The following is an 18,740-nucleotide window of genomic DNA, read 5'->3' on the forward strand; positions in this document are numbered from 1 at the left end:
TAATTTTTGTTTAAATATATGATTCTTGAAAATTTGATTTTTTTTGAGTTAATTATGAATTGTGTTGCCATTTACGATTGTGAATATGACTTTGAAAATTTACCAGATTTCCAATAAATTATTTGGATAAATTGTTTTAAATTGATTTGGTGTTCACACTTAGCCTGACAGTATCACATTATTCCTCCTCCATTTATGGGGTTGAGATCGTTTATTTTCCTCCCTCTCTGGCTTGCCAGTTGAGGTTGAGATCGGATGAGTACTCATTAGCTAGCTAGCCACCTCCCTCATTGATTTCGATTAATGGGGTTGTAGATTGCTTTGTCGTGGTATACAACACGGCATTGATCAAAAATTTTGTGTGATGGCTTAAGTTGTGTATGATTTTGGCAACACTGTGTTTATGCAATTATTTGACTAAATTGTGTTATTATGAGCTTTGATAATTTGAGAAATATTTAAATTGTGTTTCATCAATGAATGATTTATGTATTGCATTTCAAATTTTTATTGTGCACCACTGAGTATTTTTATACTCAGCGATAGCTTATTTTGCTATCGCAGATAAAAGCAAGGAGAAAGCAGCAGAGTGAGCTGCTATTGAATTGAGGACTACACTGGTCTTTTTGTACGAGTATTATTTTATACCATTGTAGTTAATTTGGATGTAAATATAGAAATGTTGTATGTATCAATGTAAAGTTGAGCAGTTGTAAAATAAATTGTAATAATATTATTTTTGGATTTTCTTCTGTAAATTAATAGAATTTCATACTTTATGCCTTGTGAATGAAGTTATTAAATATTTTGAGATGATAAATTTTGATTTGGATTGTGGAATTATTTTGAAGTGAATTGAATTGAGTTGATTTGAGATTTATTGGAGGTTGGGAGTTGAGAAAATTATTGAAAGTGTTTTTTTTTTCAGGTATTTGAAGAACTGTTTTCTCCAAATACAAACAGAACTCTGTCAAAATTTTTATAAAATTTGCGACAAAATTAAAATGGACAAAAATTTTTACTAGTATTTAAACTTTGAATAAATGATTTTTAATTCCTACCAAAATGCTCACCACTTCCAAAATGCAAGAAAATAGTTTTAAAATCCCTTGTAGTGTACTTAGTGAATTATCGGTAGGTGAAGTTCGGTAGTTCATTAAGTATTCTACGGGAACATGTTATGCCTTACAGAGGGGTATGGTGTGACAAGAGTTATTTTGACTTGTAAAATTTGTATTATATTTCTGGTGTCTCAGTCTTTGAAAAATTATTGTGGATTTGTGTTGAATTATATTGGAGTTTGAGATTGAGAAAAAAATATTGAAGTGCTTTCTACAGGTTTTTGAAGAACTGTTTTATCCAAATCACAGAGGGCACTTTGCCAAAATTTTTACAGAAATTACTAATAGTCTAAATGTGTTAGCTAATTCACTTCAGTTCAAAAAGGTTTTTCACACCTGTAAATAGTGCTCACCACTGTAAAAGAAGTAAGAAAAGTTTTGAAAATCCCTTATAGTGTATTTAATGGGTTATTAGTAGGCGAAGTTGGTAATTCATTAGGTATATTATGGGATCATGTTATGCCTTACAGAGGGGTAGGGTGTGACATGTTTTAGTGGTATCAAAGCAAAGTTTTTAAAATCTATTTTTACCTATTACTTGAATATTCTTTCTTCATAGTACAACTGCTCAATATCATTGTTTGATACATATAGTACGTTACATTATAAATATGCACTAACGGGAGAAAATCTCCTTGTGTTATTTGTTCAGGAGATTTAAGATCCTCGCATTGACTATGGAAGAGGGTAATCGTTCAGTCGATCAATCTATTGAGGCTAAGGTGCAAGGGGATGCCCCAACCCTACATAATGTCAATGGTTCAAAGAAGACTACCGCAGCACTACGCTTTCTGCTCGCCGCTCGCTCAACAGATGGCTGCAATGTTCCAACAAATGGCTGGTAATGTGCCTACTCAAGTCCCAATACAGACACCAGTGGTACAACCACAGTCTCCTGCTAGACAGTATGACAAATTGATGAAATATGGGGCTACAGAGTTCAAGGGGACAGTAGATCCTCTAGAGGCTGAACAGTGGTTAGAGAGGATGGATAGGGTATTCAAGAAACTGCATTGCACGGAGGAGCTCAGATTTGAATACTCAGTATCTTTGCTACAGGGAGATGCTTATGACTGGTGGAAAACCATTCCCCACAGTCAGGTAGAACCTGCAGTGCTAACATGGAATGACTTTCTCAAGGAATTCAGACAAAAATATGTCCCCGATGCTTATGTAGACCAGAAGTTACAAGAGTTCCTAAGTCTGAAACAGGGGAGCAGATCAGTGGCTAAGTATGAAAGAGAATTTTCACACCTGAACCATTATGCAGTAAGTTTACTTGCTACCAGCAGGGAGAGATACAAGAGGTTTAAAACCGGCTTGAAGCCTAGTGTCAGATTACAAGTGGTCGGATTCAAACACACTAACTTCTCTGAACTTGTTTCTCAAGCCCTAGAGTTGGAAAGAATTGAGTCTGAAGCTGCTCCTGAGAAAAAAAAATCAGAGAGGACAGAGAAAGAGTGAAAATCAGTAGAACAAAGTTCCAGTGGTCCTACTGGAAAGAGGAAGAACTATGCGGGACACAGCAGAGGTGGCAAGAAGTCTGGTAGGGGAACATATTCAGGACAGAAACCTCCACTATCTGGTCAACAGAGTTCCAGAAGTTCCTACCCTCCCCGCCAATGTGAAACTTGTCAAAGAAATCATGGTGGGATATGCTATAAGGCTATTGGAGCCTGTTATAACTGTGGAGGCACAGGACACTTTGCCAAGGACTAAACCAGTAGTCGCAGAGTTAGACCACCTCCTACTTCTGCAGAAGGGTCAGTTCAGAGCCCTGTCACTAGAAGTTCACAACCACCCAACAGAGGCAGAGGCAGGAGTAGAGGTAGCCCAAAGAGCAGCCAAGGCACGATGAAACATTGAGCAAGACAAAGGCTCCAAATGTAATCTATGCAATGAGGCAGAGAGAAGAGGCCGAGACATCTGATGTTGTGGCTGGTACCTTCTTAACTTTTAATCAAGATATGTTTGTGTTATTTGATCCAGGTTCTACCCATTCTTATGTGAGTGCTAGCATCATTGATTGCATTGCTGTTCCATGTACAAAAATGGACTTTGAGGTGCTAGTAACAAGTCCGCTAGGACAGGAGGTCAGGGTTAATAGAATGTATAGAGATTGTCCTTTGGTGATCCAATGACACACTTTTCTGTCTGATTTCATTGAAATGCCCTTCAGAGATTATGATATCATCTTGGGCATGGATTGGTTAGCTAGGCATCATGCCATGATTGACTGTAGGCTGAAGACAGTCACTTTTGGTCTCCCTCAGTACAGTGATGTGGTAATACATGGGGAGAGGCAGTTATTGCCATCAAACATCATTTCGGCTGCGCTAGCCAGAAAAATGATCAGAAAGGGGTGTGAAGCATACTTGGCACATGTGGTAAACACCCAAGTGGGAAGTCCAGCATTGAAAGACATCCCTACAGTACATGACTTTCCAAATGTGTTTCCTGATGATTTGCCAGGATTACCTCCGAAAAGAGAAGTGCAGTTTGAAATTAATGTTATGCCTAGTGTGGATCAAATCTCCATAACGCCATACAGAATGGCACCAGCAGAGTTGAAGGAGTTGAAGATACAGTTGCAAGAACTACTTGAAAAGGGCTTTATCCGCCCTAGTGTGTCACCTTGGGGAGCACCAGTGCTGTTCGTTAAGAAGAAAGATGGCACTCTCCGCTTATGTATAGATTATCGGCAGTTGAATAAGGTGACAATAAAGAATAGATATCCATTGCCACGCATTGATGATCTGTTTGATCAGTTGAAGGGTGCAGCTGTATTCTCCAAAATTAATTTGCGATCTGGTTATTATCAGTTGAAGGTGCAAGAGCAGAGTATTCCAAAAACTACTTTCAGAACTTGGTATGGCCACTACGAGTTTCTAGTAATGCCATTCGGGTTGACAAATGCTCCAACTGCTTTTATGGATCTGATGAACACTATCTTCAGACCATATCTCGATCAATTTGTGGCGGTGTTTATTGATGACATTTTGATATATTCGAGGAATGCAGAGGAGCATGACAGACATCTGCAAATTGTACTGCAGACTTTAAGGGAGAAACAGCTAAACGCCAAATCGTCGAAGTGTGAATTTTGGCTGAAAGAAATCTCCTTTTTGGGATATGTTGTGTCAGCTGAAGGGATCAAGGTAGATTCCAGCAAGGTAGAAACTATCCTTAATTGGAAGCCACCCAGGAATATCACAGAAGTTCGCAGTTTTCTGGGTTTAGCTGGATATTACCGTCGGTTTGTGAAAGGGTTTTCTATGTTATCTTCTCCACTGACCAAGCTGCTTCGGAAAGATGTAAAATTTCAGTGGACAGATAAATGCCAGCAAAGTTTTGATGAGTTAAAGAGGTGTTTAACTGAAGCTCCAGTCCTCACTTTACCTACACCGGGTAAAGAATAAACAGTTTATAGTGATGCTTCTCACAATGGGTTAGGCTGTGTACTGATGCAAGATCGGAATGTCATTGCTTATGCATCACGCCAGCTGAAACCGCATGAGAGGAACTACCCAACACATGATCTGGAGCTAGCAGCTATTGTTTTTGCTCTGAAGATCTAGAGACACTATTTGTATGGGGAGAAATGCTACATTTACACAGATCACAAGAGCTTGAAGTACTTAGGCACCCAGAAGGAATTGAATTTGAGGCAGAGGAGATGGTTAGAACTGATTAAAGACTATGATTGCTTAATAGACTATCAACCAGGGAAAGAAAATATAGTGGCTGACACCTTAAGTCGCAAGACTATGGCAAGTCTCAGAGTTTCTCCTTTGTCCATGGTATGTGAATTGAAAGCACAGCATGCCAGTTTAGAGATTGATGATGAGGGACAGACAGTAGTTGCATGGCATGTACAGCCAGTGTTGATTGATCAGATCAGAATGGCTACTCAGAATGATGATAAATATCAGAAGCTACTGAAAGAAGTCCAGTAGGGTAAGAAACCTGAATTTTCTGTGAAAGATGACGGTTTATTGCTACATCAGGGCAAAATGTGTGTTCCTAATGATGCTGAATTGAGACAGATCATTATGAAGGAAGCACATGAGTCTCCTTTTGCTATGCACCCTGGTGGAACTAAAATGTACAGAGGGCTGAAAGAGCATTACTGGTGGATGGGTATGAAGAGAGATATAGCTGAATTTGTTTCAAAATACCTAACTTGTCAGCAAGTAAAGGCAGAACATCAAGTTCCAGCTGGTTTGTTACATCCTTTGCCAGTACTAGAGTGGAAATGGGAATGAATAACTATGGATTTTGTTACAGGACTTCCAAGGACACAGAATAGTCATGATGCAGTATGAGTTATAGTTGATAGACTGACCTAGTCTGCTCACTTTTTGCCAGTTCGGATGGATTATAGCCTAGAAAGATTGGCCATATTATACATATATGAAATTGTAAAACTACATGGAGTGCCAGTATCAATTGTGTCTGATAGAGATCCTAGGTTCACTTCTAGATTCTGGGGTAGTCTTCAGAGAGCCCTAGGAACTAGATTGAACTTCAACACAGCATTCCACCCACAGACAGATGGCTAGTCTAAAAGGGTAATTCAGATATTAGAGGATATGCTACGGGCTTGTGTGATTGAATTTGAAGGTAGTTGGGATACACACTTTCCTTTGATTGAGTTTGCTTATAACAACAGCTACCAATCAAGCATTGGGATGCCTCCATATGAAGCTTTGTATGGCAGAAAGTGCAGAACTCCCTTATGTTGGGATGAAGTAGGTGAAAGAAAGATGATTGGGCCAAAAATTGTTCAGCAGACAGAGGGAAAGATCAGATTGAATAGAGATAGACTCAAGGCTGCATCAAACCGTCAGAAGTCCTATGTTGATCAGAAGAGAAGAGATATTGAATATGCAGTAGGTGATAAGGTATTCCTCAAAGTTTCTCCTTGGAAGAGGATTGTGAGATTTGGCAGAAACGGGAAACTAAGTCCTCATTTCATCGGACCGTATGAGGTTTTGGAAAGAGTGGGTCTTTTGGCATATCGGTTGGCATTACCTCCAGAGTTAGAAAGGATACACAATGTCTTCCATGTGTCCATGTTAAGGAGGTACAGATCAGACCCATCTCATGTACTATCAGTTGAAGAGATTGAGGTAAATCCAGACCTCTCATATGAGGAAGAATCCATAGAAATTCTGGCTTATGATGTGAAGCAGCTGAGGAACAAACAGATACACCTGGTTAAAGTGCTGTGGAACCATCATTCAGGCCAGGAAGCTACTTGGGAACGTGAAGAGGATATGAGAAGACAACACCCACAACTGTTCAGAGACTAATACCAGGTAAAATTTCGAGACGAAATTTAATTAAGGGGGGGAGAATTGTAACACCCCTATGTTTGGTAGTGCGTACTACTGTTCCGGTGGCCAGTGTTGTCCAGACAGCTAGGATGCCTAGAACTACACTTTGAAATGAGTGAGAAGACATAAAATAATGAAATACAAGAAAAGAAAATACAAGAAAAACAAATGAAAAATAATAGCAAAGAAATGTAACCAAGTTAAGCGAGCCGAGAACCCTAGCGATGGGTGACCGCACCGGGAAGTCACCGCGTGGACCGTTGATTAGCCCTGGACCGTGAGGAGCCCTGGAAAATATTTTTAAGACTTAAAGAGACATCAATTGAAGTATAAATATCATTAGAAATATCAAAGAAAAATTAATTAATTAGTACAAAGAAAAGTGAGAAATCAAAAAACGGACAAAACCCGGTGTTACTGAAAAATTGGGAATGCAACCCGAACAGGGGCATTGTGGTCATTTGACACCCCGAGTTGTCTTTTGACCTAAATGTCCATTAAAAACACATGATATTACACTTGGAAAATATAATGAAAAATTAAATTAGGGGTACCTAATGTAAATAGCCAAAAGTGGCATATAATTTGAGTAATTAGCACTTAAACATATAATATGATTAAAAATGGGTGAGTGCAGCACTATGGGAATTAAATAAACACTAAGTGGGCAGATGTAAACCCACTAAACTCATCTTCAACCTTCATTCACTCCCATTGCTGAAATGAAGCTTCCAAAGTTCTCCCATGGCCGATTTGTTTGAAGCCTTCAAATCTCCTCCATTTTCACCTCTAAACACCAAAGTTTCTTCATTAATCTTGATCCCCACCTCACAAGGAAGAAGTAGATACTAAATTTAAGGGAGTTTGGTGAAGATTTAACAAGCCTCATCAATAGGTAAGTTGGTGTTTTTTATTATTGTTTAATTAAAGTTTGTAAGGATGTTATGGGTGTTTGATTTATGGAGAGATTTTTGAGGTTTGATGTTGAATGAGGATGTGTACACTTAGTAGCCATGGGAACTCTTTGAAGACAGTTTATTTTTGCTTGTAAATGGTGGATTAAAGGATTGATTAAATGTTTATGTGTATAGGAAATCATTTGAGTGATGTATAACTTAGTATATGTGAATGTGTATTGAAATTTGAATGCTTGGAAATTGAGGGAATGTAATGCATGAAATGGCAGCCTAGTTTGGTGAACCATAAGGTTGTTATTTCATGTTTGGATTATGGAATATTAATGTTGAATTGTGTTGGTTGTTATGGCAGTTTGGGTATGTGTGTGATGGTGTGAAGTTGGACATGTAAAAGTGTTATGGTTAGGTGATTGAATTATTGTAAATTGGGTTTGAAAAATTCTGTACTAAATGGTGCACATTGAATGTAATTGTAAGCTGCCAAAATGACCTATAATATGTTGTGAATTATGTTTAGGTTATAGTACAACCAGAATTGGCTTGAATGTTGAGTTTGGTAAGTGTTAAAAGTGATCCTTGATGTGTATGAAAGAAATGCAATAAGGCAGTTTGTGTTTTGGGCCTAGAACTTTAAGTGTGTGGCTCCAATTGGTATGAGACCAATTGGAGGTGAAACTAGGCACAAAATGTGCCAACTTTCATGAAGGAAGCTTGCCAAAATTCTGCTTGCAAGGTAGCTTGAAAAATGACCAAATCCGGATTAAGTGTAATTAAGGCCTGAAAATTGACCATTTGGGCAGCAGTTAGTATTTAGGTCATAACTCACTCAAAACAGGTCCAATTGACCTGAAATTTTGACCATAAATAGTTAATGCCTATATCTACAAGTCTTATGAAGACACCAAAGTCCAGAAATGACCATAAGCAAGTCAAAAAGCTTGCACAAGTTCGGGTCCAAAAACTGGCCGAACCTAAAATGACCTAAAGTGACCTAAAGTGACCAATTTTGATGCAATTTGACCAGCAATAGTAAAATGACCATAACTTGGTCTACATAACTCAGAATGACCTGAAATTTTTCCCTGCTTGCAATAAGACATAGATCTACAAGTTTGTAGTTTTGACCGAAACCCGAAAACTGAGGGAACTAGGTCATCCGGCTAGGTCAAACTAGTATCCCGGAATCCAGCAAATTGCAAGAAAATGCAGTATACACGGAAATGAACTTGTTAACATGTACAAACCCTAAAAGACTATCGAATGTGATATGTTAGTAACATTAAAACCTAATTTACCTAGAATGCATTAAGGGTCGACACATTAGGTTGATTAAGCAAATAATAGCATTCAGTGAATTATTTATTAAGCATTATCGTTAGAGACAGTTTAATTAAGTACTGAAACACTCCAAATTGTGTTTCTCAGTTAGCAAAGACTCAGGGAAAGGGAAGGAAACACTGAGTCAAGGCTAGGAGATAGTTATCAGAGGTTTGTCCACAACAGCTATTTCTTTTGAATTATTTTCAATTGAAATAAATTATGACTATTTGTATATTATTGTTTTAAATTGTGAAACTGTGAAAAATTGTTTGAATGATATTTGATGGATACTTATTGATTGAAAAGCACTGTAAATGGTTTGAAACCACAGCTATCATGTATATTGATTGTATTCCTCGCTAGCTTGTCTAGTGGGATGAATTGAATTCCCTCTCTGGCTGAAGTGTTGAGGTGTGTGCCTGTTGAGGACGAATAGAATGAGTACTCATATTTTTGCTAGCTAGCTATGTTATTCCTCATTAGCCATCGGCTTTTGGGATGAATTGAACTTTGGAACATGATTTTAAGCTATGTGTGATTTATTGATACGTATTGTAAAATTGTGAAATGGAGTTTAAATTCTTATTGACATTCACTGTCTTCTGAATTTAACTATGTTTTGATTACTGAGATTTATTGTGATATTGTGTTAAATTACTTATGACATTCATTGTCTTGAATTTAACTATGGTTTTGAGTATCCACTATTTATATGATTTATGATTCGTGATTTAAAGTTGTATTTGGTTAATGTTGTGCACCACTGAGATATTGTCTCAGCGATAGCTTTTCATTGCTGTCGCAGGTAGACAGACGGACAAGGCAGTAGATTAGGTTGCTAGTACATCCAGCAAGAGATTATCGGGTATAATGAGTATACCACATTTTGCATTTTGTACTGTAATGTATGACCACTGTATGTACATATTGTTCTTGGTTTTGAGCAGTTGTAAATTAAAATTGTACATTAAAGTTGTAAAATAAATTATGAGTTATTTTGACTTGTAAAATTTGTATTATATTTCTGGCGTCTCAGTCTTTGAAAAATTATTGTGGATTTGTGTTGAATTATATTGGAGTTTGAGATTGAGAAAAAAATATTGAAGTGCTTTCTACAGGTTTTTGAAGAACTGTTTTATCCAAATCACAGAGGGCACTCTGCCAAAATTTTTACAGAAATTACTAATAGTCTAAATGTGTTAGCTAATTCACTTTAGTTCAAAAAGATTTTTAACACCTGTAAATAGTGCTCACCATTGTAAAAGAAGTAAGAAAAGTTTTGAAAATCTGTTGTAGTATATTTAATGGGTTATCAGTAGGCGAAGTTAGTAATTCATTAGGTATACTACGGGATCATGTTATACCTTACAGAGGGGTAGGGTGTGACACTAAAAATGACCATAAAATGATCAAATGACTGGTCAAAGTTTATTGACTAGGAATTGTAAATTCTGGACAGCTTAGAGGCAAAGGGATCAGTTATGGTATTTTGACCATAACTTGAGTTCTATAACCCCAAATTTAGTGATTCAAAAACTGAAATTCAAGTTTAAACATAGAGGAGCATTTGTTATGAAGGAAGTGTAACCAAATAGACATCCTAACCTAGTCAAATTCTTAGCTAAAAATAACACATCAAAATGAACCTAAAGAAAGGTTCATGGGAAAAATGCTATATATGATCATTAAAATACTCATAAGGATAATTAAATATTAAAAATAATATGAATATGTAAATTGGGACTAATGTCCTATTCATATAAAATTAATGGTACCAATGAACAGTACTAGAAAATAGTAACAGTGAATAGTGCTAAATCAATTAAAAATGTTTAATTGCCCATAGTATACCTAGACTTATTTATTTAGTTTGGATAAATTGGTATACCAATTAGGGACTGCAGATAGCGGTACTGCCTACCGAGAAAAATCATGAACTGACAATATATGTCTGGTATGATTGTTCTACAAGCTATATGCCTACTTACTGGCCATTGTGCCTACTTTATTTCTGGCTTACAAGCCTGACAGTGGGTCTCGTGCCCGACAGCTGGCCTCGTGCTTGACAGACGTAAACTAGATAGACATATGACTATCTAACCAGTATACACCCATGCATCCAGCTTTTATAATTTGTTATAGGTTTATTGGGTACTGATAAAAATTAATTAAGACTTAAAATACAATAAGTATTCATAAAAGATCCCGATAGTGTTAATTGTTTCCAAAGAGTAATAAAAATGTAAAAGACCCAGAAATTATGATTTGCAGATATAAATTCAATTGTTTAATTATTGTTATTATAAATTATGCACCGCTAAGCGTTATATCTAGTATAGAATAATTATTGTTATTATAAATTAGTCACCCTTGTATAGACTAGTATTTTGATTCATTATGTCTAGTCATAATGTATTTCATTTTGGACTTATAATTAAACTTTGAGATTGAAATGAAAACTTGTAATTTATTATCTATGAATTTCTATATGAATGCAATAGATGATACTTCATTTTGAGATCTCATAAATAGTTGTGAATGATACGATAAAAGAGAATATGAATATGATATGGATAAGTTAACAGGTGATTAGTGGAAACCCACCAGATGCTAATAAAACAGGGGAGGCTTTGTCCAGGTCTCCACAGATATAAGATATATATATAAAATTTCTACACATAGAATACATATTTTAAATGACATCAAAAGTTTACAATAGATATGATAAAACAAGATAGGGTGCTCCGATATCGAATGTGACACTTCTTGCTCGGCTATACAATAGATGGGTAAGGGGCGTCACATTTAGTGGTATCAAAGCAGAGGTTTAGGCGGTCCTAGACCTAGATAGATAGAAAGAAATAGTTGCATCACATGCATGGGCCTTTAGATAGAATCGAGGTGACACTAATGCAGATCTGTTTTTTGTCTGTTTTATAGGATCGATGGCATCTGATCCTTCAGAGCACGGACCTCCAGGACCGATAGGGGAGGAGGTAGAGAGTCATGCACCTGCACCTGCTCCTAGTAGGGAGCAAAGCAGCAGAGCAGAGTCATCTCAAGGAACTATGAGTAGGGCACAACAGGCCTTCTATGAACAGATGACATAGTTGCTCCGTTAAGTTACCGGAGCTATACCTTAGCCACAGCCACCTCCACCTCCACAGCCACAGCCACCACCACCACCACCACTTGTACAGCCACCTCCACCCCCACAGCCGCAACCTATACACAGATCTCCACTAGAGAGACTATGAAAGTATGGGGCAATTGACTTCAGAGGAAAGAGGGATGATGATCCAGCCGCAGTAGAGTATTGGCTGGAGAGGACAGAGAGGGTATTGCAGTAGTTGTACTGTACCCTAGAGCAGCAGTTGGAGTGTGCTCTGTCACTGCTATAGGATGATGCATATAGATGGTGGGTGACAGTATCTAGAGTAGTACAGCCTGCACAGATCACCTGGGAGTTCTTTCTAGCTGAATTCAGAAAGAAATACATCAGTCATGTGTACTTGGAGGCTAGAAGGAGAGAATTCCTGGCACTGAGACAGAGGCAGCTGACAGTCTCCGAATATGAGCGATAATTCATGAGATTAGCGAATATGGATTGGAGTTGATGTCGACAGAGGTTGATAAGTGTAGAAGGTTTGAGGATGGACTAAATGACAACATCCAACTAATAGTTACATCTCACCACTTCACAGATTTCTCCTTATTAGTAGCGTCAGCTCTGGATGTGGAGAGAGTCAGAAATGAGGAGCAGTCGAGGAGGTACAAACAGCGTAAGAGAGGTCCTGGACAGGGCCAGTTTAGTGCACCAGCTACTAGTAGTAAGAAGCATAAGGGTTCACAGAGCTAGACACAAGGCCAGAGGGGCCAGTCTGGAGTATCTATAGTTAGTTCCCTGGGTACAGTAACAAGAGAATTAATTTCAGTGCCAGAATGTACCCACTATGGCAGGATACACAGAGGGGAGTGTCGACTGTTGGCTGGTGGATGTTTCAAATGTGGGTCTATGGATCATTTCATACGAAGTTGTCCATAGGGGAGTGCTCCCACTGCACTACCACCAACTGAGAAGTTTGCCCCGACAGTGCAAAGGGGTAGAAGATCAGTGAGGCCTGAGACAACTGGTACATCACAAAGGGCTTCTGAGACTACAGAACAGCCCGAGGTTGGAGTAGCACCCCGTGTGTACGCTATGGCTCGAGAGGAGCCAAATTTGGTAGACGTTATCAGAGGTACATTTCCTAATTATAATACCTTTAAGTATGTATTGATAGACCCTAATTATATTCACCCCTATATATACATTGTACCTCCTGTTAAAAGAGGATACCGAGAGATGGGTTAGAAGATGACATGCTTGTCACCAACCCTTTAAACCATAAGGTTATGGTAGTTTATCAACCGAAAAGGATTGTATTAAAGATAATAGATGGAAATGAGAAGGAGGTTGTATATGAGATGAAAGAAGACGAGTACAAAACTGGTTGAGGAAAAAAAAAAAGGTTAGCGTATTGGGATTATACCGTGGTAACTATGCAATGCTCTTAATGTTTGTGCTGTAAGCTACAGATTACAGTACCGAATTTGGACTATTGTGTAGAGCTACGTATTTCCAATAGTAAATAGAGATAAGGATAAGATTGTAGAGCTAGGATTAATAAGACAGACTAAAGAAAAAGTAAAGTATTATAACACAAAAAGGCAAAAAGAAAAGGAGATAGCGGTCCCTCGATTATTTACACTGTGTAAATTTCGAGGACAAAATTTCAATTTAGAGGGGAAGAATTGTAACGCCCTCACCGTAGGTAGTCCGTACATTTTACTGCTCTGATGACTAATATCTGTTTGGACAGTCAGAATGTCTGGAACTACACTTAAACTATAGTGAGGAGGCATAAATTAATGAAATAATATATATATATATATATATATATATATATATATATATATATATATATATATATATATATATATATATATATAGATAAAATTTTGAGAAATAAAATAAAATTTAGAGAATTTATTAATTGGTATAAATTTCACCCCTGAGCACCATGAAGGGCATTTTGGTCATTTCACCCCTAGAGGTGAATTTTGGCCTAAATTTCAAATTAAAATTTAAAAATAAAATAATTAACATAAATTAAAATTTATGAAATAAATTAAGAAAATGAGAAGAGAAAAGAAAAGAAAAGAAAGGAAAAGAAAAGAAAAGAAAATAGCTTAGGGAAATTTAAAAAAAAAAAAATAGAGTACACAAAAATAGAATATATAAATACCACAAGATGACTAACTCTCACCAACCCCTTTCTTCCTCCACTCCCTCTTCTCTCTCTTTCCCCTTGGAGCCCCCACAATTCCTCCATTGTTGTCAAGCTTCCAAGCTTGATTTCCCATGCTTTCACACACCAAAACCCATAGCACCCTTAAAAAAAAAAAAATACTCCCCACACCCTAAGGAAGCTATAGATACTCATAAGGAGGAGAAAAGTTGAAGTTTAGGAAGCTTGAAGTTGAGTCACCACAAAGGTTAGTGCTTTAAACTTTTAATCTCTTCTTTAAGAATGAATGTCAAGCTAAATCAAGTGAAAATGTGTATGAAATAAAAAGAAAATTTTGAGGAAAGAACCCTTGAATTTTAGGTAGCCATGGAACTTGAAGTTTGTTGCTTTTAAGTGATGAAAAATGGTTCCATGAGAATGTGTGATGAGTTGAAATGTTTGGGTGTTTGATTGTGTAGTGTTTGTATAAATTTAAAACTTTGAAAACTAGGGTTTGTGTAAATGCTTGAGGACTTGGTGTAAATGTTGAAATTGACCTATTGAGTTGAGATTGTTGCTTATAGAAGTGTATTGCATGCAAATTGAAGTAAGGAAGTTGAAGGAATTGAGATATTGGGAGTGTTCAATTTTCTGCAGGTTTGGACTCAATGAGTCCAGTGGGTTTATTGACCCATAACTGAAAATGTGACTCCAATTGGTATGAAGCCAATTGGAGGTGAAAATATACTCAAAATAGCCCATTTTTCATGTAGACACCATGCCCAAATTTTGCCAAAATCATGACCAATTCTCTGCCCAAACCTGGATGACCAAACATTGAAACCCAGAAAATGACTAAATAAACAGTACATGTTCATTTGGTCATAACTCTCTCTATACTGGTCCAAATGACCTAAAATTACATCAATGGAAAGCTTAGATATAGGGCTACACTTTTCATGAAGACCACTTGACCCAGTTTTGCTTTTAACTAAATCAAATTATTAGCAAAAATTTGAGTCACCAAAACTTCCAACCCAGAAAATGACCAAATGAATAGTACATGTTCATATGGTCATAAGTCTCTCTATAGTAGTCCAAATGACCTAAAATTACATTAATGGAAAGCTTAGACATAGGGCTATACTTTTCATGAAGACACTTGACCCAGTTTTGCTTTTAACCAAATCAAATTGTTGGCATAAGTTGAGTCACTAAAACTGGCAACCCAGAAATTGTCCAAAATACTGTTCCTTCGGTATGCTTGACCAGTTTTGGCAAAAATGCCATAACTTGGTCTCCAAAGCTGAAAATTGAGTGAAACTCATGCCAAAAGTTTTATAAGACATAGCATAACAAGTTTTATGTTTTGACCAAGATCTAGAAACCATTGCATCCTAGGGAAAATATTAGCCAAAGTTAGGAATTGAAATCTGGAAAATGTTAAGTTGAACCCAGAATGCCATTTGATACCCGTGTGTTCATTTGGTCAAAACTCCCACTAGGAAATTCAATTTGAGATGTGCTAATATGATATGGAAACATGATACTTAGGGCTACAACATTGATTTACACATCTTTGCCAAATTATAAGTGTAAAGACCCTGAAAAGAGGGTCAAACATACTGCCCTGAAGTTGATTATTGCCCTTGTAGGACTGAGAGTCCAGGTTAACACACTGACTATAACTCACTATACCAAGCTTGAAAAATTATAAAATTGTACCTGGGAGTCCCTAAGACATAGAGGAACATATCTTGTGAAGGAACCTAAGTCTAAAAATGACCATAAAATGATCAAATCGCTGGTCAAAATTTATTGAACAAAAATTATAAATTCTGGACAGCTTAGAGGCAAAGGGACCAGTTATGGTAGTTTGACCATAACTTGAGTTCTATGACCCCAAATTCAGTGATTCAAAAACTGAAATTCAATTTTAAACATAGAGGAGCATTTGTTATGGAGGAAGTGTGACCAAATAGACATCCTAACCTAGTCAAATTCCTAGATAAAGATAACACATCGAAATGAACCTAAAGAAAGGTTCATGGGAAAAATGTTATATACGATAATTAAAATACTCAGAAGGATAATTAAATATTAAAAATAATATGAATATGTAAATTGGGACTAATGTCCTATTCATATGAAATTAATGGTACCAATGAACAGTACTAGAAAATAGTAACAGTGAATAGTGCTAAATCAATTAAAAATGTTTAATTGCCCATAGTATACCTAGACTTATTTATTTAGTTTGGATAAATTGGTATACCAATTAGGGACTGCAGATAGTGGTACTGCCTACCGAAAAAAATCATGAACTGACAATATATGTCTGGTATGATTGTTCTACAGGCTATATGCCTACTTACTGGCTATTGTGCCTACTTTATTTCTGGCTTACAAGCCTGACAGCGGGTCTCGTGCCCGACAGCTGGCCTCGTGCTTGACAGACGTATACTGGATAGACATATGACTATCTAACCAGTATACACTCGTGCATCTAGCTTTTATAATTTGTTATAGGTTTATTGGGTACTGATAAAAATTAATTAAGACTTAAAATACAATAAGTATTCATAAAAGATCCCGATAGTGTTAATTGTTTCCAAAGAGTAATAAAAATGTAAAAGACCCAGAAATTATGATTTGCAGATATAAATTCAATTGTTTAATTATTGTTATTATAAATTATGCACCGCTAAGCGTTATGCTTAGTGCGTTGGTTTTCCATCGCGTAGGTACTGAAGAGCAGCAGCCGCTATAGTAGTGTTCGGATAGAGTTTCGACCAGATCTGTCACCGACCAGAGTCACCTCACTAGTTTATTGTATTTTGGTAGGGCCCATGTATAGACTAGTATTTTGGTTCATTATGTCTAGTCATGATGTTTTTCATTTGGGACTTGTAATTAAACTTTGAGATTGAAATTAAAACTTGTAATTTATTATCTACAAATTTCTATATGAATGCAATAGATGATACTTCATTTTGAGATCTCATAAATAGTTGTGAATGATATGATAAAAGAGAATATGAATATGATATGGATAAGTTAACAGGTGATTAGTGAAAACCCACCAGATGCTAATAAAACAGGAGAGGCTCTGTCTGGGTCTCTATAGATATAAGATATATATATATATATAAAAAAAAAAATTTCTACACATAGAATACATGTTTTAAATGACATCAAAAGTTTACAATAGATATGATAAAACAAGATAGGGTGCTCCGGCATCGAATGTGGCACTTCTTGCTTGGCTATACAATAGACGAGTATGGGGCGTCACATAGGTACTAAAGATCAGCAGCCGCCTCAGCAGCAGCCTCCACAGTAGTGCTTGGACAAAGTTCGGACCAGATCTGCCACCGACCAGAGTCACCTCACCAATCTTTTGTATTTTGGTAGGGCCCATGTATAGACTAGTATTTTGGTTCATTATGTCTAGTCATGATGTATTTCATTTTGGACTTGTAATTAAACTTGAGATTGAAATGAAAACTTGTAATTTATTATCTATGAAGTTCTATATAAATGCAATAGATGATATTTTTTTAAGATCTCATAAATAATTATGAAGGTAATGATACAATAGAATATAATATGAAAATGTGTGAAATGAATCTGGACATGTTAATAGGTTATTAGTGGAAAACCCACCAGATGCTAATAAAACAAGGGAGACTCTGTTCGGGTCTCCATAGAAATAAGTTATAAAAAAAAAAAATTCTACACATATAATACATATTTTAAATGACATCAAAAGTTTACAATAGATATGATAAAGCAAGATAGCGTGCTCCTGCACTGAATGTGGCACTTCTTACTCGGCTATACAGTAGACGGGTAAGGGGCGCCACAAAGGTCCCTGGGCAAATCCTACATTGGCAAAGCACAGAGATGGTCTTGGGTTCAAAAAGTAATGATATATAAAATGGAGGAACTAATCACTAGAGGCGCCTTTTGGTGGAATGGCATAGAGAGTTGGAAGAACTTCAGGGTTAAGCGTGCTCGCTTGAGAGAAATCCTAGGATGGATGACCTCCTGGGAAGTTCTCCATTCCACCTATGGGACAAAACTGTGAGGCTTATAGCCAAAGCGGACAATTCCTCTAGTGGTTTGAGCCCGATCGTTACAATTGGTATCAGAGCCACTCGCGTGTCCTCTTGAGTGATGGTGGGGCAAACCTCAGCGAGGACGCTGAGTTCCGAAAGGGGGGGGGGGAGAAAGGTTCCTTAGGCAAATCCCACATCAGCAAAGTATGGAGATGGTCTTGGGTTCAAAAAGTAATGATATATAAAATGGAGGAACTAATCACTAGAGGCGCCTTTTGGTGGAATGGCCTGGAGAGTTAGAAGAACTCCAGGGTTAAGCGTGCTCGCTTGAGAAAAATCCTAAGATGGGTGACCTCCTGGGAAGTTCTCCATTCTACCTATGGGACAAAACCGTGAGGCTTATGGCCAAAGCGGATAATTCCTCTAATGGTTGGAGCCCGATTGTTACACCTTATTAATATTTTTACTTCTCTATCTAAAAAATAAATTAAAATATTTTTAAAAATTTAATTTTGTATGTTCACTCTGTTCATCATAAATAAAAAGTCTAAAATATTGTAGCCATTAATAAAAAATATATTATCATTTCATTCATAAATTTTATTATTATTAACACAAGTATATCTATATTCTTAAAAATAGATTAAAATATTCTTAATATTTCAATCTATCTATAAAATGGTGTCATCCTTATTTTTAGCCCATTTAACTA

This window comes from Hevea brasiliensis, chromosome 8 (genome assembly GCF_030052815.1).
Source record: "Hevea brasiliensis isolate MT/VB/25A 57/8 chromosome 8, ASM3005281v1, whole genome shotgun sequence".
Lineage (NCBI taxonomy): Eukaryota > Viridiplantae > Streptophyta > Magnoliopsida > Malpighiales > Euphorbiaceae > Hevea > Hevea brasiliensis.